The sequence below is a fragment of the Ochotona princeps genome, chromosome 16, assembly GCF_030435755.1.
Source record: "Ochotona princeps isolate mOchPri1 chromosome 16, mOchPri1.hap1, whole genome shotgun sequence".
Classification (NCBI taxonomy): Eukaryota; Metazoa; Chordata; class Mammalia; order Lagomorpha; family Ochotonidae; genus Ochotona; species Ochotona princeps.
The window spans coordinates 43386958-43403628 of NC_080847.1; positions in this window are offsets into that span (position 1 = coordinate 43386958).

The following is a 16671-nucleotide window of genomic DNA, read 5'->3' on the forward strand; positions in this document are numbered from 1 at the left end:
TTTTCAAAATACACTGGGGGTTCCATCTGCTAATACTGTGTTGGAGATTTTTACCTCTGTGTCCTTTACAGATGTTTGGCTACATTCTTGCATGTGTTTGCGTAGTTCTGGTATTGAGGTAGTGTTGAGTGTATGGAATGAGCTAGGACTATTGCAACTCTTTTTATTTTGTGAAAGAGCTTGGAAAGAATTCATATATTTCTTCCTAAAATGTTTGGTAAAGTTCACCAGGGTATCAATCTGGGCCTTGTGCATTCTTATTTTGTAAGGTCATTAAGTTTTGATTCAATTTCTTTGATACGTTCATATCCAGATCATTAATTTCTCTCTGTATGAGTTTTGGTCACATTGTATCCATCAAGAAATTAGCCTGTTTCACCTAGGTTATCAAGTTTGTGGGCATGAAGTAGTTCATTGTATTCCTTGGTTATTCTTTTAGTCTCTGTGGCTCTCTAGTGATGTTTTCTCTCTTATTTTTAATTAGAAGCAACTTTCCTTTCTTAGTTCAAGCACAAGACTTGTTCATTTTATTTATTAAAGAACCTGCTTTTCCTTTGATTCTTTTCACACAATTGTTAGTTTCATTGATTTCTACTTTTTTCATTTAAATTTATTTTTAAAATTTACATAGCATCATACATATTTACAGAGTGCAGTGTGATGTTTCAATCCATGTGTGCTTTGTGCAATTATCAGGATTATTAGTTCATCCATCACTATAGACATGGATTTTAAAAAAAGGATTTGTGCAAGAGAGAGATCTTTTATCTGCCTGTTCATTCTTCAAATGGCCACAAGGGCTGGGGCTGGGCCTGGCCAAAGCTAGAACATGGGAGCGTCTTCCTCTCTGGATTAACCTGGAGTATGTAAAGAACTCAAACAATTCAAGGAGAAACATGAGCCAGTTTTAATAATGCCAAATACCTTAAGTAGACGGTCTTCACTAAAGGGTGGCTGGCTAAGGAAATGAAGACACATACCACAACCACAGTAGAAAGTCATCCCATCTCCCCTTAGGATCCCCTTACAGTAGCTTTTTTTTTTTTTAATTATTTGAAAGGCAGAGTTAAGAGAGCAAGCTTCTATCCATGGTTGGTCTACTGCCCAAATGGCTGCAAGTGCCTGAACTGGGCAGTCTGCAGCAAAGAGCCTGGAGCTTCTTCCAGGTCTCCCACGTGGGTACAGGAGTCCATATAGTTGAACTACTTCCTCAGGCCGTTAATAGGGAGCTGAATGGGAAGTGGAGCAGCTGGGACAAAAACTGGCACCCATATGGGATGCTAGCACTTGAAGGTGGAAGTTTAGCCAATTGAGCCATCATGCTGGACCATGACCTTTTTTTTTTTTTTTAAGATATATTTATTTTTATTGCAAAGTTAGATATATAGAGAGGAGGAGAGACAGAGATAAATTCTTCTGTCCGATAATTCACTCCCCAAGTGACCTCAACGGCTGGTGCTGCGCCGATCCAAAGCCAGGAGCTCTTCCGGGTCTCCCAAGCGGGTGCAGGGTCCGAAAGCTCTGGGCCGTCCTTGACTGCCTTCCCAGGTCACAAGCAGGGAGCTGGATGGGAAGCGGGGCTGTCAGGATTACAACCAGCACCCATATGGGATCCCAGTGCATTCAAGGAGAGGACTTTAGCCGCTAGGCCACCACACTGGGCCCCATAACTTTTGTTTTAAAGTCAGACATTGTAAGCCTCTGAGCTTTGGTCTTGCTCAGAACTGTGCTGGTTATTGAGGGCTTTTTGAAGTTACAAATAAATTTTAGGGTTTTTTTCCTATTCTGTTAAGAATGTTATTGGTATTTTTAGTAGGAATTGCACTGACTACAGATCATTCAGGGTAGGGTGGACATTTTAGCAATGTTTATAATCCGTGGACATGGGGTATCTTGCGAGGGGTGTGTGTTTCGCAGTGCTCTTTGTAGAGATCATTGCGTACTTGTTTAGATTTTATTTTTTGGTAGCTATTATGACTGAGATTGCTTTCTTGATTTTTTCTCATATTTTGTGTCTTGCAACTTTATCGAAATTGTGAATTTTAATAATTTCAGTGAAGATATTAGGGTTTTCTATTTTTTAAAAAAAATTGTTATTTTATGATACAATTCCACAGGCTCTAGGATTTCTCATCTTTCTCTTCCCAAACCCCCTCCCCGACACTGGTTGCCCTATATTATTATAATAGCATAGTCCTTCATCAACAGTCATATATATTCAACAGTTTCATCGGGAGTCCATCTTTGGTTTGGAAGTAAAGATGCATACTGCTTTGTATCTTCACATCTGGATATGACAGTCTCTATTGCATAGTTACTGTATATACCCTTAAATGAAAAGCCACAAAAGAAAACCAACAACAGGAAGAAAAATAGAAAATTTGCAACAACGTGATGACTTTTCTATTTCTTAAGTCATGCCATCTACAAATAGGAATAACTTGACCTCTTTCGTATTTGCATGCAATTTCTTTTTCCTTATTGGTCTAGCTAAGACTTACATTGGATAAAAGTGAAAGTGAGCATCTTCATTTTGTTCTGGATCTTAGAGGAAGCAATTCCAGCTTTGTCCCATTCAGCTGATGAAAGAGAAATTGTTGCACGTGATTCTCATTGTATTGGATACCTTCCTTCTATGCTAATTTTTTGAAGGTATTTGTCATGAGGTATTTTCAAATACTTTAAAATAAAGTTTTATTTGTCTGAAAATCAGATTAACAGAGAGAGATATTTAACAGAGAGAGAGAGAGAGATCTTCCAAGCACTGGCTCACTCCTCAGATGGTTGCAACAGACAGGACTAGGCAACACTGAAGCCAGGAACCAGGAGTTTCTTGCAGATCCCCTGCGTTAGCAGCAGGGCCCTAAACATTTGGGCCATTTTCTGATGCTTTTCCAAAGCCATTATCAGGGAGCTGGACTGGAAGTGGAGTAGCTGATACATAAACCAGTATTAATGATGCCAGACCCAGTGGCGGTGCTATTTTTTAATTTAATTTTATTTTTTTTAAGATTTATTTATTTGAGAGGCAGAGTTACAGAGAGGTGTTGGGGATATGGAGAGAGAGAGAGAATGATAATTAACTGTTGATTCCTTCCGCAGAGGGCTGGGGCGGGTCAGCTGGAGGCCAGGAGCCTAGAGCTGCTCCAGCCAGGTCTTCCACGTTGGGTCACTCTTCATTACTGTCTCAGGAACATAAGCAGCGAGCTAGACAGGAAGTGGAGCAGCCTAGGAACCTACACTCTTACAGAGATGCCGGTATTACAGAAGTGGCCCAACCCGCCTGTGCAGTGTTGGCCCTTGGTTCAGGGTATTGAGTGTAAACATTTATCCACAAATTGGGAAAGGACGATCTATTTCAAACAAAGATTCACCATGGCATTAAAAAATTTTTCTGTAGTCCTTATAAAACAGGACTTTGTCCTTAAATGTATTATTCTTACAAAATCGTTTACACTTCTGAAACCCATAATCCCTCCTATGCATACAGATGAGGGGAACTTCAAGAGGTTCATGGCAAATGGAGCCGAAAGATGTCTATTCTGGTGCAAAAATTTTTAAATCTATGTGGTATACATTCTCTGCGAACTTTGCAACATATCGTTGTATAAACATGCACACAAACGTACAAATAGTACACTAACCCCTCACAGTTTAACGCTGTATCCTAAAGGGAGCAGGCTCTGAGGTGTAGCAACAATGGCTGATATCCCATAGCTCATCATTGTCAAAGGAGGGTCTGGCATAAGCCATCTGTGGCTCCGCACAATCAGGAACAGAAGTTACCCACACTGAATGAAGGGCAAGGACGCTTCTCCAGGTCTTGTCGGAACTGGGGAACCATGGCTCCAAAGTAGGGCACCTCAGAGGCCTTCCAGCTGCTGCTGGTGCCAAAGGCTGTCTCTTCCTCATTGCAGGAAGCGAGAAGCCCCTGCTCCTTGGGGTTCCAGGCCACACAGCTGATGTTCTGGGAATGGGCCTGCTACAACCAGGCTGTTGAGGAGCGGGTGGGCTGCTGCAGACTGGAGCTGGCATCCTCCTGCAGCATTTGGAACAGTAACACCCAAACTGGTACTCCTATAAGAGCTGCAGGGCCTCTGTCAACTGACGCCAGCCATTTGTAAATGACCCTGGAGAAGAAACAGGACTGTGCAGACAACACTCCAGCTGTGGGCAGGGCCACCGCACACTGGCCGTTGTTTGTGACCTGGTAGGTCCTGGCACCAGATGGGCATTGTGCAGTTATCACTACAGTATGCCAGGTGAGGCCCACTGGAGTCAATGGCCCAGCTCCACACAGTGGATTTTCAGCCCTCGAGGGTGACAAGAACACCCAGTCTTCCTCTTCCGGCAGGGCTCCACAGCGTCACGGCGGAGGCTGACAGCTCTGGGCCAGATGCCAAGCCATGTGCTTGATGGCCTGTGTTTGGAAGTTGAAGTTGCTGACACTCATCCTCTTCATTAACTTCTCAGGTTTTTGCTTTTTGCTGAGATATGGTGGGGCCACTCCAAGCTTTTTTATGTGCTAGCTCAGGAGGTGGTAGTCTGATTCTGTCCACCATTATTTTGGCCTTTTGGGAAGAGTATTTGTAAATAACTTTCCTTTGCTTTTCCTCTCAATCATCTCTTAAAATGTATATACACACGTATATTTCTTTAATATCTGTTTGTGAATCCACCATTTGTAGCTCTCTTCGTTGTGTTCTGCACTTTGATTTTGCCATCTGATTCTGTTTTCCTTCAGCCTGTAGAACTTTCTTTATCAATTCCTTTCCTGTGGTATGCTAGACCAAGCAGCGTCCTTTGTTTTTTTCCTGAGCAAAGTGTTATTTTGCCTTTATTTTTTTTTCTGAAAGATATTTTTTTTGAGGTGTAGGATCCTAGGTTGATAGAAGTCTTTCTAGAACACATTAAAGGTCGTTTTCTGATCTCTACTATAGTTCAGGTACTGTCTAATCTTTGTTACCCTATAGCTGATGTATTATTTTCTCCACCAACAATTTAGTTATGGTGTGCCTGTTTTTCTTGTTGAGGTCTGTTGAGTATCTTCAATATGTGTATTTATAGTTTTCATCAAATGTGGGAATATTGTAGCCATTATTTTTTCCTTTTTCTTTTTAAAGATCTATTCATTTTTATTTAGAAGGCAGAGTTGCAGAGTGAGGAGGAAATACACAGATCTTCCGTTTACTGATTCACTCCCCAGATAGCCACAGTGGCTGTAGCTGACTGCTCCGAAGTCAAGAGTCAGAGGCCCAAGGACCTGGGCTGTGCTCTGCTGCCTGCCCAGCCATTAGCATAGAGCTGGATCGGAAGTGGAACAGCAAGACCCAAACTCACACTTCTTTGGGATGCTGGCACCAAAGGCACTAATCCCTATTTCTTCTTAAAAAAAAAAAAGGCACAAAAAATCAGATTTATTTTTATTTATTTGAAAGGCAGAATTATAGAGAATCAGAAATACAGACAGAGATCTTCCATCTGCTAGTTCACTCCCCAAATGACTGCAACAGCTGGGGCCAGGCCAAAACCAGTTGCTAGGAGCCTGGAGAATCTTCTACATGGGTCTAGGGTCTTCCACATGGGTTCAAGGGCCCAACACTTGGGCCAGCTTTCAGTGCTTTCCCATTAGCAGGGGGCTGAATTCAAAGTAGAACAGCTGGGACTCGAACTGGTGTCCTCATGGGAAGTTGGCATTGCAGGTGGCTTCCCACCTCTGTCTCCACGGCTTCTGAAGCATTGATTACACCTATCCCACGCAAGCAAACTTCAGATTGTTCATGGGAATTCGCATCAAATGATGTTTACTTTTAGAAATGCATGCATAGTTTCTCCATGACATGCGTTCCCCACAAACTTTTTGAAGACCTCTTCCCCCACATACAGTATTTATGATCCCATTAGTTCTCTGAAGTGCGATTTATTTTTGCTCTGTCCTTTTTTCCTCCTGTATTTTACCCTGAATGGTTTTCATTGACATGTCTTCAAGTTCACTCTTTCCCATAGTGTTTCGATACTCTTGAACACATCCGGTGCATTTTTTGAGCTTGTACCTCTAGATGTCCATTTGTTTGTTTTGGGAAAAGTCTTTCATTTCACTCTCCGTTATCATTCCCTTTAAAAGCTAGGCATATTTGTAACATTTAAAAGTTCTTTTTTGCTCATCCGGTCACCATCAAGTCTATTCCTACCCTGGTTTTCCTTCTAGTTATGGGTCACAATTTGGTACTCATTCTCAGATGAGTAAGGTTTTATTTGGATGTTCGACTTCTTTTGTTCCTTTTATTTTGGAATCCGGACTTGCAGAAAAGTTTCAAAGGCAGCAGAGTTAGCTCACTCCTGCTCACCCGGTGTCAGTGCACCTGATGGGGTTGTAAGGCGTGTTTGCTGCAACTGAGAAATGACTCCAGCACCATCCTGTTAACTCCCCTGCAGTCTCAATCTGAATTCTGCCCGTTCTTCCGCAAGTGTTCCTTTTCTTTCCCTGGGTTTGTTTGGGTACATGAAGGCATGTCCTCAACAATTCCTTCTCTGTGACAATTTTTCAGCCTTTTGTTTTCTGTGACAGTCACACTTTTGAAATGCATTGGCCCGGTCACTTCAGGGGAATCTCACAGAGGCCAGAGTACCTTTCTTGGCACATCATACTAGGATGTTAATGTGGGTCCTGTGTTAAGTTGGTGCTTGGTTGTTTTCACCACTATCACACTGGTGTTTTGCTTAAGTTCCTTCTCTCCCAAAGCAGTGTCTCTTTAAGAGAAAGCCAGGCGGACTGCGGGACTCCAGTCACCTGCTGGTGTGCTCAGCGCTTGGCCTGGCCTGCCTGTGTTCCTGGTGCCAGAACACACGAGCGTCCTGCCATGTCACGTCCAGTTTGCTGTTTCCCTGGGAAAAGGAGGGTCCATACTTCCCTCTGACAGCAGAAGGCGTAGGCCACACCTCCTGCTGCTGAATTCGGTGCCTGTGATTTCCTGGTTTGGAGGAGGACTACTGAATAGATCCATAGGGAAACAATTGATTAAAAGAGAGAACATTGGGGAGCCTTTGCAGTGTGGAGCCAGGGCTGGTTGCAATCCTGTCGGGAAGGCTCAGAGAGCAGTTGATATGGAAAGGAACACGCCAGAAACTTCCTAATCCTCAGGTTTAGATAACATCAAAGAGGTGCTTCCTCCCCAGGCAGGGGACAGGAACTAGCAGAACAAGGCAAGGTACCCGCTAGTAAACTCTCTCTTGCTGTTGTTATGTAAATTCCTCAAACCCTCCTCCCTTATGCCTATGTGACCCTGTCCTTAAAAGTCTGTTACTGGGCCTGGTGCGGTAGCCCAGTGATTGGGGTCCTTGCACATGCTAGGATCCCAGATGGGTGCCAGTTCTAATCTTGGCAGCCCCACTTCCCATCCAACTCCCTGTTTGTGACCTGAGAAAGTAGTTGAGGACAGCCCAAATCCTTGGGACCCTGCACCCGCATGGGAGACCTGGAAGAGGCTCTGGGTTCCTGGATTTGGATCGGCTCAGTTCCGGCTGATGTAGCTGCTTAGGGAGTGAATCAACAGACAGAAGACTTTCCTCTCTGCCTCTCCTCTCTGTGTATCTAACTTCCCAAAATAAATAAACAAATCTTAAAAAAAGAGTCTGATGCTGTTACTAAGCTATTGACTGTGAGTCAGTAGTCCATGTGTCTGATTTTTGGCCTCCTGCATCAAGTCCATCGCTGCCGAACATCAGTTCATTTTATGGCTTGCAGTTCCTCAAATTTTTTTTTGAAAGATTTATTCATTTTATTACAGCCAGATATACACAGAGGAGGAGAGACAGAGAGGAAGATCTTCCGTCCGATGATTCACTCCCCAAGTGAGCCACAACGGGCCGGTGCTGCGCTGATCCGATGCCGGGAACCGGGAACCGGGAACCTCTTCCGGGTCTCCCACGCGGGTGCAGGGTCCCAATGCTCTGGGCCGTCCTTGACTGCTTTCCCAGGCCACAAGCAGGGAGCTGGATGGAAAGTGGAGCTGCCGGGATTAGAACCAGAGCCCATATGGGATCCCGGGGCTTTCAAGGCGAGGACTTTAGCCGCTAGGCCACGCCGCCGGGCCCACCTCAAATATTTTTAAGATTTGTTTTTTGGTTTCATTTGAAAGGTAGATCTTACAGAGAGAGTGAAGGAGAGAATGAAAAAAGAAATATTCCATCTGCTGGTTCTCTCCCCAAGTGGCTGCAATAGCTGGAGCCGAGCCGATCTGAGGCCAGGAGCCAGGAGATTCTTCTGTGTCTCCCAAGAGTCATCCGAAGGCTTCTACTGCTTTTGCAGGCCATAATAAGGGAACTGCATGGGAAGTGGAACAGCTGGGACACAAACTGGTGCCTATATGGGATCCTGGTATTTGCAAGGTGAGGATTTAGTCATTGAGGCCTGTGCCAGGCCCTGAATTCATTAAATTTTGACCCAGGTGAGAGTCCCTGCTACACATTCATAGGGTAGGCTCATGGCAAGCTGCCTGGCCTGGACCTCAGGGAGATGGAAACCAGGCCCCTCGTGATGGGCTGGACATCGTGGGCCGGGTGTTTATGCTTGATCTCCATCCTAGCAGCTCCTCAGTTGGTTCCACGAACTTGCTTGTATTTCCTGAAGCAATTATAGTAGCTCTCAGTCAGGTCATGGGACCACTCCAACTTGACCGTTTTACTTTTTTCACCTTTCCCTTCAATTTTTATGGCTACTGATGATTTCTGTTACTGCCTAAGGTTATGACTTTGAGAATGCATTTGTCGCATTTCTACAGAGCAACTCTACGGGTTGGAGCGCTGACAGTGCATGGCGATTTCTGTGTGAGACTGTGCTGAGTCCTCAAGGAGGCGAAGTCTTGCCTCTAGTTGTCTTCACTGGGAAGGTAGCTCAAGTGTGCAAGGACGACAACGTGCTGGGAGTTTGGACTGGGAACCATACTGTCTACTTTCAGAGAATGGACAACTGCTTCGTCTCAGAGGAACACTCTGATCGGGTTAAAGATCACTAGGGTTTATAGGATGCAAAGTTCCTCAGACTGGGGACAAAACTCATAAAATTAGAATTCATACAGGGGTGTTAATGATGCTAAGTTCAAGTAGTAAGCACCAGGTCTGTTGTCAGGGAACCTATGTTCTCAGAGCCTCAGGCTGTTCTCTTGGGACACCAAAATGTTTCTGACAATGTGCATTTGGGTCCTGGAGTTGCCCTCAATGTAGGAGTGGCCAGTCAGGGGCTCCTATTTTTGAGATGAGTCATATTCATGGTGGGGGGGGGGAATGGTTCAGTTGGAAAAAAGAATAGAACATTTTTTTGTGTATGCTGTGGGGCGGAGTAAGAGCTAAAGCAGCATAGAGCCTGGATCCACCTGACATTAAAAGGCTAAAAAAAAAAAAAAAATAAGTTGCATTTTTTTTACAGTTACTGAAAATCTTTCAAGGAGCACTTGTTAGGAGCTAATTGAGGTGCAAGTAAGGAGCATCACTCAGAACCTCTTCAGGAAAGTGAAGTTTACAAATACTTGCTCGAACCTGGAGTGTGTTGAAAAATGTGGCGCCTAATGTGCCCTGCGCAGGCTGTGTGAGTGCCCTGGGCCCCTGCGCGTGCTGCTGGCTCCCAGTGAGGCAGTGTGAGTGCCCAGGGCCCCTGCACATGCTGCTGGCTCCCAGTGAGGCAGTGTGAGTGCCCTGGGCCCCTGCGCGTGCTGCTGGCTCCCAGTGAGGCAGTGTGAGTGCCCAGGGCCCCTGCGTGTGCTGCTGGCTCCCAGTGAGGCAGTGTGCATGACCTGAAGGCGGGAGCTGCCTGTTCCAAATCTGTTCTCAGGCAGGCCTTTTGATAAGAGAGTCACTCTAGGAATGGCCACGCCAATGTTAGAACTGCAGAACCCTCTAAAGAATTAGAGAAACTGTGGAAAAATCTGCTGATTTTTGGAAATCAGTAATTCACTCATTGGTGAATTACTGGGAAAAGCGGAGATCTATGATTGCTGCTAGATTCAGCTGATTTTAAAACTATCGACGGTACACATTCGATTCAGTGGTTAAATCTCTCCGTGCGATGCTGCGTTCTGCTTTGCAGTACCTGGTTCAAGTCTTGTCTCCTCCACTTTCAGTCAGCTAATGCGCATACTGGAAGGTAGTGGACAAGGCTCAAGAGACTGGGTCGCTGGCACTGACTTAGGAGAGCAGGGTGGAAGTTCTTGGCCCCAGGCTGTTGCAGGTATCTGAGGAGAGACCCATTAGACGGGTGATCGCTCTCTCCCTTTTAAATTAAAAATAATAAAGAATTGAGACTGATGTAGCAGGCTGATCCTCCACCTGTGTTGCCAATGTTCTATATGGGCACAGGTTCAAGTCCTGGCTATTTCACTTCCAGTCTAGCTCCCTGTTTGTTACCTGGGAAGGCAGCAGAGGATGGCTCAGGTCTTTTGATCCCTGCATCCATGTGAGTGATCCAGAGGACGCTTCTGGCTCCTGGCTTTGGACTGGCCCAGCTCCAGTTGTTATGGCCATTTGGGGGAGTGAACCAGTAGACAGAATACTTTTCTTTCTGCCTCTCTGTCTCTCTCTATAACTCTGCCTTTTCAATAAAAATAAATCTTTAAAATATTAAAAACTATTTTCATTAGAGTGTGCTATGATTTAAATGTGTGTTGAAGTCTTGATCCTCAGTGAGGTATGAAGGTTTGGAGGTGGTGGGCCCTTTAAGAGGTGGAGCCTAGTGGGCGCTACTTACAGTACTCAGAGTTCCTTAGGGAAGGGTTACTGTTGAAGCAAGGACCTGGCCACGGTTCACCCTGTCGCCTGCCTGTCCAGTGGTTTGCTCTCTCTCTCCTACCTCCACCATTGTGACGCCATCCACCCCTGTGGCATCACTGGCTGTGAGGTGGTGGCCCTGGAAGGAGGGAACTGCAGTCACACCACACTGAACTTCCATGTGCGTGAGTGGAATGTGCACCTTTGCTGTATAAGTTCTCTGCCTCGGGTATTTCATCGCAGTAACAGGAAAACGGGCAAATACACAATGTAATCAACTGATTTAGACCTTGGCATGGAAAACTCCATGATGGTAATATCAGATTGACTGGGGAACATTGCCTCAAGCCAGGAGCTCTGAGGAATGCTGAAGGCTTTGCAGGTTCGCAAGGGCCAAGTGTGGCTTCTCTGTGGATGAGCGGCGCATCTGTCCTCACTCTTCAGCCCTTCCATCTTTGTGATGCTGAGCCTGGCTTCCGCAACCTCCAACCCCACCTGTCCTCCTCTCGCTGCCCCTTGAACTGCAAGAATTCTTTTTTTTTTAATTTTTATTTTATTTTTGACAATCTTTACATAATTAATTAGGGTAAAAAGGTTCAACGTCTATAGGAAAGTGGGTTAGACTATCATTTCCATATTGTTTCCTTCATGTATCTGAGGTAAAGGGGGAGGTAAAGGGAGAAGCCTCACCCAGTCTCTCACTCATCCCAGGTCCCTGATGTGGGGCATGCTCCGAGATTCTTGCTCAAGTGGTTTTGTTAGTTCACCAGTTATGAATTGCTGCCAGTCTCGCCACTCCCAGCACGATGAGGACACTACAGAATCCACTGATTGACATAGTCCATCATAGAGTTTCCATTTGCCCAGTATTTCGCTGCCAACATATAGCTGAGGTGGTTGATTGACTTGTTCTGTCTTCTGTCTTTTCTTGGTTAGGGTTCTGAGTCCGCCATTTCGATTGGGGAGATCTCCAAAGAAACTTTGTCTGAGGTGTTCCCTGACCAGATTCTTGTATGTACTAGCAAGCACAGGGCCCAACACAGTCCATCTCCCCGATCAGCTGGTGGTTGCAATTGCTGGGTTGGTTCTGTTTTCGGCCCCGACTTCCACTGGAACCAATGGGTGTTACAATCCAGCCTGGCTCTGCCCAGCACATACTCGGCATCACTTAAACCAATGGGAGCAAACTGCAAGAATTCTTGCAGCCTTGGCATGCACTGGTCAGCTAGAGCTCGTGAGCCACGCAGCCTGAGAATGTGGTGGTTGTAGGTGAGGACTGGTTGACCTGAATAGAGATCCTTGTCCCCATGGGCGGGAACCATGGAAGCCCTCCGTCTGCTGACGGCTCTGCAGTAACCAGGGCTTGATTCATTGCTCCTGAAGCGTTCTCTTGCTTTGCCAATCACATAGAACAGATTCCTGTTTTCTAGTGGGGGCATGCAGCTGTTTTTGTTGTTCTTTTTTTTTAACAAATGCATGACTTCTGCAGGAAAGATGAACTAGGATTAAAAGAAATCAGATGCGTGTATTTGGTATGCAATATTTTTGTGTTACAAATAGCTACATTCTAACCCACATTAACCCCATGATATGTGAATTTTGCCAACTCCTGCTGTGTCTTTTAAATCAAATCCAGTAAATCACTATGAATGTTCTAATTTCTAAACAAACTAGTCTTCCAGTAGAGGTGCTTTAACACTGTACTGCAAATTAGACAACCTAAGATAAATGGGCCATCTTTGTTAATTATGTAGTTTAATTGATCAAAACGACCGGATCAGATTTTATTTATAGTGGTTTAGCTTAGTATCAAATTCTATACTATTAAATAGTGTGTAAGTCGTATATTTGGGGTCATTAAGATATGTGCTATTATTTAGCTTCTGTTCACCTTATTAAGTACGTTTCTTTTGGTCTAGCTCATGTCACAGTATGAAATTGCTTTTAATTGAGATGACCAACTTCCATTAGATAGTCCAACCCCCATTGTGTACACGAACACAAAGCACTTTTCATTTTTGCTCTATTGATCGAACAGCAATTTACTTGAACTATATTCAGAACCTGGTGCAGGGAGATGGGGGATTTCTTGAGTTCTTTCGCCCAGTGGTTTTTCTCTCTGGCGTCTCCCCTGTTTGCTTGTAACTAATTGTGCGCGCCAGTAGGTAGCAGTGGTGAGCAGAGGCACAGAAGGAAAGCTGCCAGTCAGTCAGCGATTATAAATTATTATTCATTTCTGTTATAGGTGGGGTGTGCAGCCAGTTACAGTAATAATTACCAGGACTGGAGGGTTTCCTAGGCAACCAATGTCCCCCCTCATTCATGCTGTTGCTGAGAGAGTGCCTGCAAAGCATGACATTGCTGTCTTCCGAGGTCTGTAGCCCCCTGCTGCTCCAGGTTTGAGGTTAGTTACAGCATCCCAGGCAGCTCTCCAGCATAGAACTCAGGCTGGGCTGGAAAAGCAAGCCTGCAAAAGGGCCTCTCGTCCCCTGGCCCGTTCTAAGGGACACGGCTTCTCAAAACGCAAGTCCTGCTTTCCCGTCTCCCCGCACTTGGCCGTGAGGCTGAGAACCCATGAAGTTGCCGAGCCCTGTGTTTGCTGCGATTTTGGAGAGTGGATCCGTTTGGATTGAAACTTTCTTCTTTCATCAGAAAGCGCAGACAGACCTGAAACTGCACTCCTCCTCCACGTCAGAGTCAGATAAATCGATGGGGAAGTGTCAGCACTAATCACGGACGTGTTTGTTGTTTATCTAGTTTTATGAAAACGGCTCATAAAGAGGAAGGCGACGCTTGCTTCAGGAGCAGGGCGCGTCCTTTCTGTGGAAGGGAAATAATAGAAACTGCATTTATTATCAAGGATCTGCCCATGAATCATTTTAGCCTACGTTTTGGGGCCCTCTAATCTTTCATTTTAATGATCTCACATCAAGTGCTTTTTTGCCGTGATAAAAAGTAGCGTTTGTTTGTGTCTGCTGTGAGAAAAGATAGGGGCCTCACGCCGCAGTCTTACATGGGGATGTGAAGTGTTTATCCATTTACAAGACAGGAGTCGACAAGGCAGACTCGATCCATCCAGATCGTGTGGTCGGCTGCAGGATTACAGCAGCCGGCATCGCAGGTGTCAGGCCTGCCTGCTTGTTCCAGGCCTTTTTAGGGAGACACAGGCTGCCGTCTGGTCGGCGTTCCAGGCGGGGACCCGGGCAGTGCTGGCCATGACCAGGGATTCTACGGGTGTGAACCATGCCTGGGCCTCTTCTACAAGCTTCTAAAGCGTCACACAGATTCTGGCTTTCTGGGCAAGAAAGAGAACATGAGCACGGGTGGGAACTTCCCTGTGCCAGCCCTGTCACAGCCTGCTGCCCCTTGGCCAGCTGGTCTACTGCTGCCATGGCTTCTTCTCCTCTGAGCTCTGTGCTGTGCGACAGGGTTGTGGTGTGAACCTGCAGCTGGGTACATGCAGCTGGCATGGGCCTTCGAGAGCCCAGAGCTGACCTTGCTCGATACCCTTTGCCTTCCCCGGGTGTGTGGCGGGAGCTGCCCTCTGCCGTTGACCTGACTCCATCCTTCTGTCCCCAAGTGGGGGCCCTAAAGTCCCCTGCCCCCAGCTGTGCAGGGCCTCCCTCCGAGCACCAGCTTTCCACCAGAGGGGACCCCAGAAACACCCTAGTCACCCACTTAGAGGTGGGTTGATGCTGTGACTCATAAATACAAATTAAGGCATTCTGTGTGTGATACTACAGGTGCCGTAAGATGTAATTCCCTATGTAAATCTACCCAGTCGGGGTCACCTGAAGTTTAGTTTACTTTTAAATCCTTTCATCATCTTAAAAAAAAAAAAGTATTTGTAAGCCCAAACTCTGAGGCTGATACCTGCTAGCCCAGTTTTATCAAGTCATCCCAATTCTTTGAATCATTCACCAATCTCCAGGGCAGGACAGAGTGAGTGTCTTTGGAAGTGGAGTGGGGTCTGCTGTACTTCAGGTGGGGACTCTGGTCTTGTTGAGGAAATCATTTTCCCAAAATTTCTCAGCTTGCACATCTCTCTGTGCTATACATTGATTTAACTGCAGCTCTCAGGCAACCTGGTGTCGGATAATGAACAAACGGTAAGATGCACAGTCTATTAAAGACATGCAGCAAAGTTGGTCTTCACTTGCCCGATACTACCCTGCAGCACCAAGTCAGCAAAGGCGAGTGCTGCTCAAGGGAACTGTGCATGTGAAGGGGTTCCTTCTAGCTCCACCATCTGCATTCCGCATTCCGGAGAGAAGAAATGCCTTGCTCTTCGCTACGGCCACGGCCAGTCTCCTGTTTATAATAAAGATAATATATTTAAAAAAAAAAAAGAGGGTGGGCAGCTTCTCCATTGTAAGTCTGCTCTTTTGTTTTCTTTTCTTTACGTAATTGAACGGTTTCAGGAAACATTGTTAAAATCTTAAGGTTAGAGCATTCTTTCATTTTTTTGTGTGTCTAAAGATTACTCTGCACCCTAGACAAAGGAAATATTTAAACTGTTAAATTTGAACAAAGATACAGCCTGCCTGTGACTTCTCTGAAGCCCTATAAAAATTCTTTAAAATTGCCTATTCACTCAAATTTACTGAGTGTAGCAAAAATGTCAAAGGCATAAAGTCAGAGAAGATTGAATAAAATAATGCAGAAAGACAGATTAGTCATGCACAGACCCACAGAGCCTTTCAGAGCATACAATACCACTCTTTATTACTGCTCTATCTGTACAAAGACTGCGTTCAATACATAGGAGATGATACATGGCCAGCCATGTCATCTGCCTGCGATTCCAGGACTCATTTATCTGGGCCCTTTTCACAATGACATTGATGAGAGATCGCAGTGTTTTCGGAGCATTGTTTTATTTATCATATATAATAGCTGGGGGAAAAAATAGGAATTATGTCCCCGACAGCACATAGAAGAGTTGCCTAGAAGATTCTCCGACAAAGTTTGGTGCAGCCTCGAACAAGAGGGATTGTGGAAAGGCTCCTTCCCTGGCTTCCTCCCCTGCTGGGCGCTCTCCCCTTCTCCCGTGCTTGCCCCGAAGTGTGCACGCTGAGGGAGGCAGTGGTGCAGGTAGCCAGACGTCAGGCCTGGGCCCTGAGAAGCTGTTTGGCCCTGGCGTTTTAACGTAGAGCATCTTGTGCTTCCCTCAGCGTTGCTGGCTGTTTTACTCCTGCATGTGCGAAGGGGAGGAGGTGATTTGTCAGGCCCAGTTTTGTATCTTGCAAATTTAATAAGCAGCAAGCCTTAAGATAGAATTTCTTCAGCTGCCACAATTGACAAAAGCCAGCGAATACTGAAATGTCAACAGCAAAAAACCTCATCAGCGGGCCTCACTGCTGTGCAATCGAGAGCGTGCCAGAGGGGCCCCGGAAACAAATGTATATGATGTGCCTCTGTGTGTGTGTGTGTGTGTGTGTGTGTGTGTTTGTGTATGTGTGTGGTATGTTTCAGGGGTGAGGCTTGGGGTCCTAGGGACAAATGCACATGCTGGTCCCAGGAGCACGTACTTTTTCAGGAACAAGTATTCCTTCTCTTCTCCAGGCAGAAATGTTCAGAATCCATGCGTTCCTATTTTCATGGAACTTATAGTCCAGTGAGAGTGACAACGTGTGTAAACGGGTCTAGTGAATGGAAGGGGAGTAGGGTGAGTGAGACTTGGAAGGATGCCCGGGAGTAAGCTGAGCAGGGAAGCAGAGAGGAGGCACAGCTGGGAGCAAGGCTCTGAGGCCCACGTCCCTCGGGCCTGTCCAACGAGGGGTTAGGGTTTAGGACTGCTGTGACTGGAGGTCTATCATGCCCTTGCTGGCCATAGAATGTTTTATTTTGCAGGATGCAGGTAGCCACTGAAGGTGAAGAATGGAGCAGTGACTGGATGGGCCTCGGGGAAAA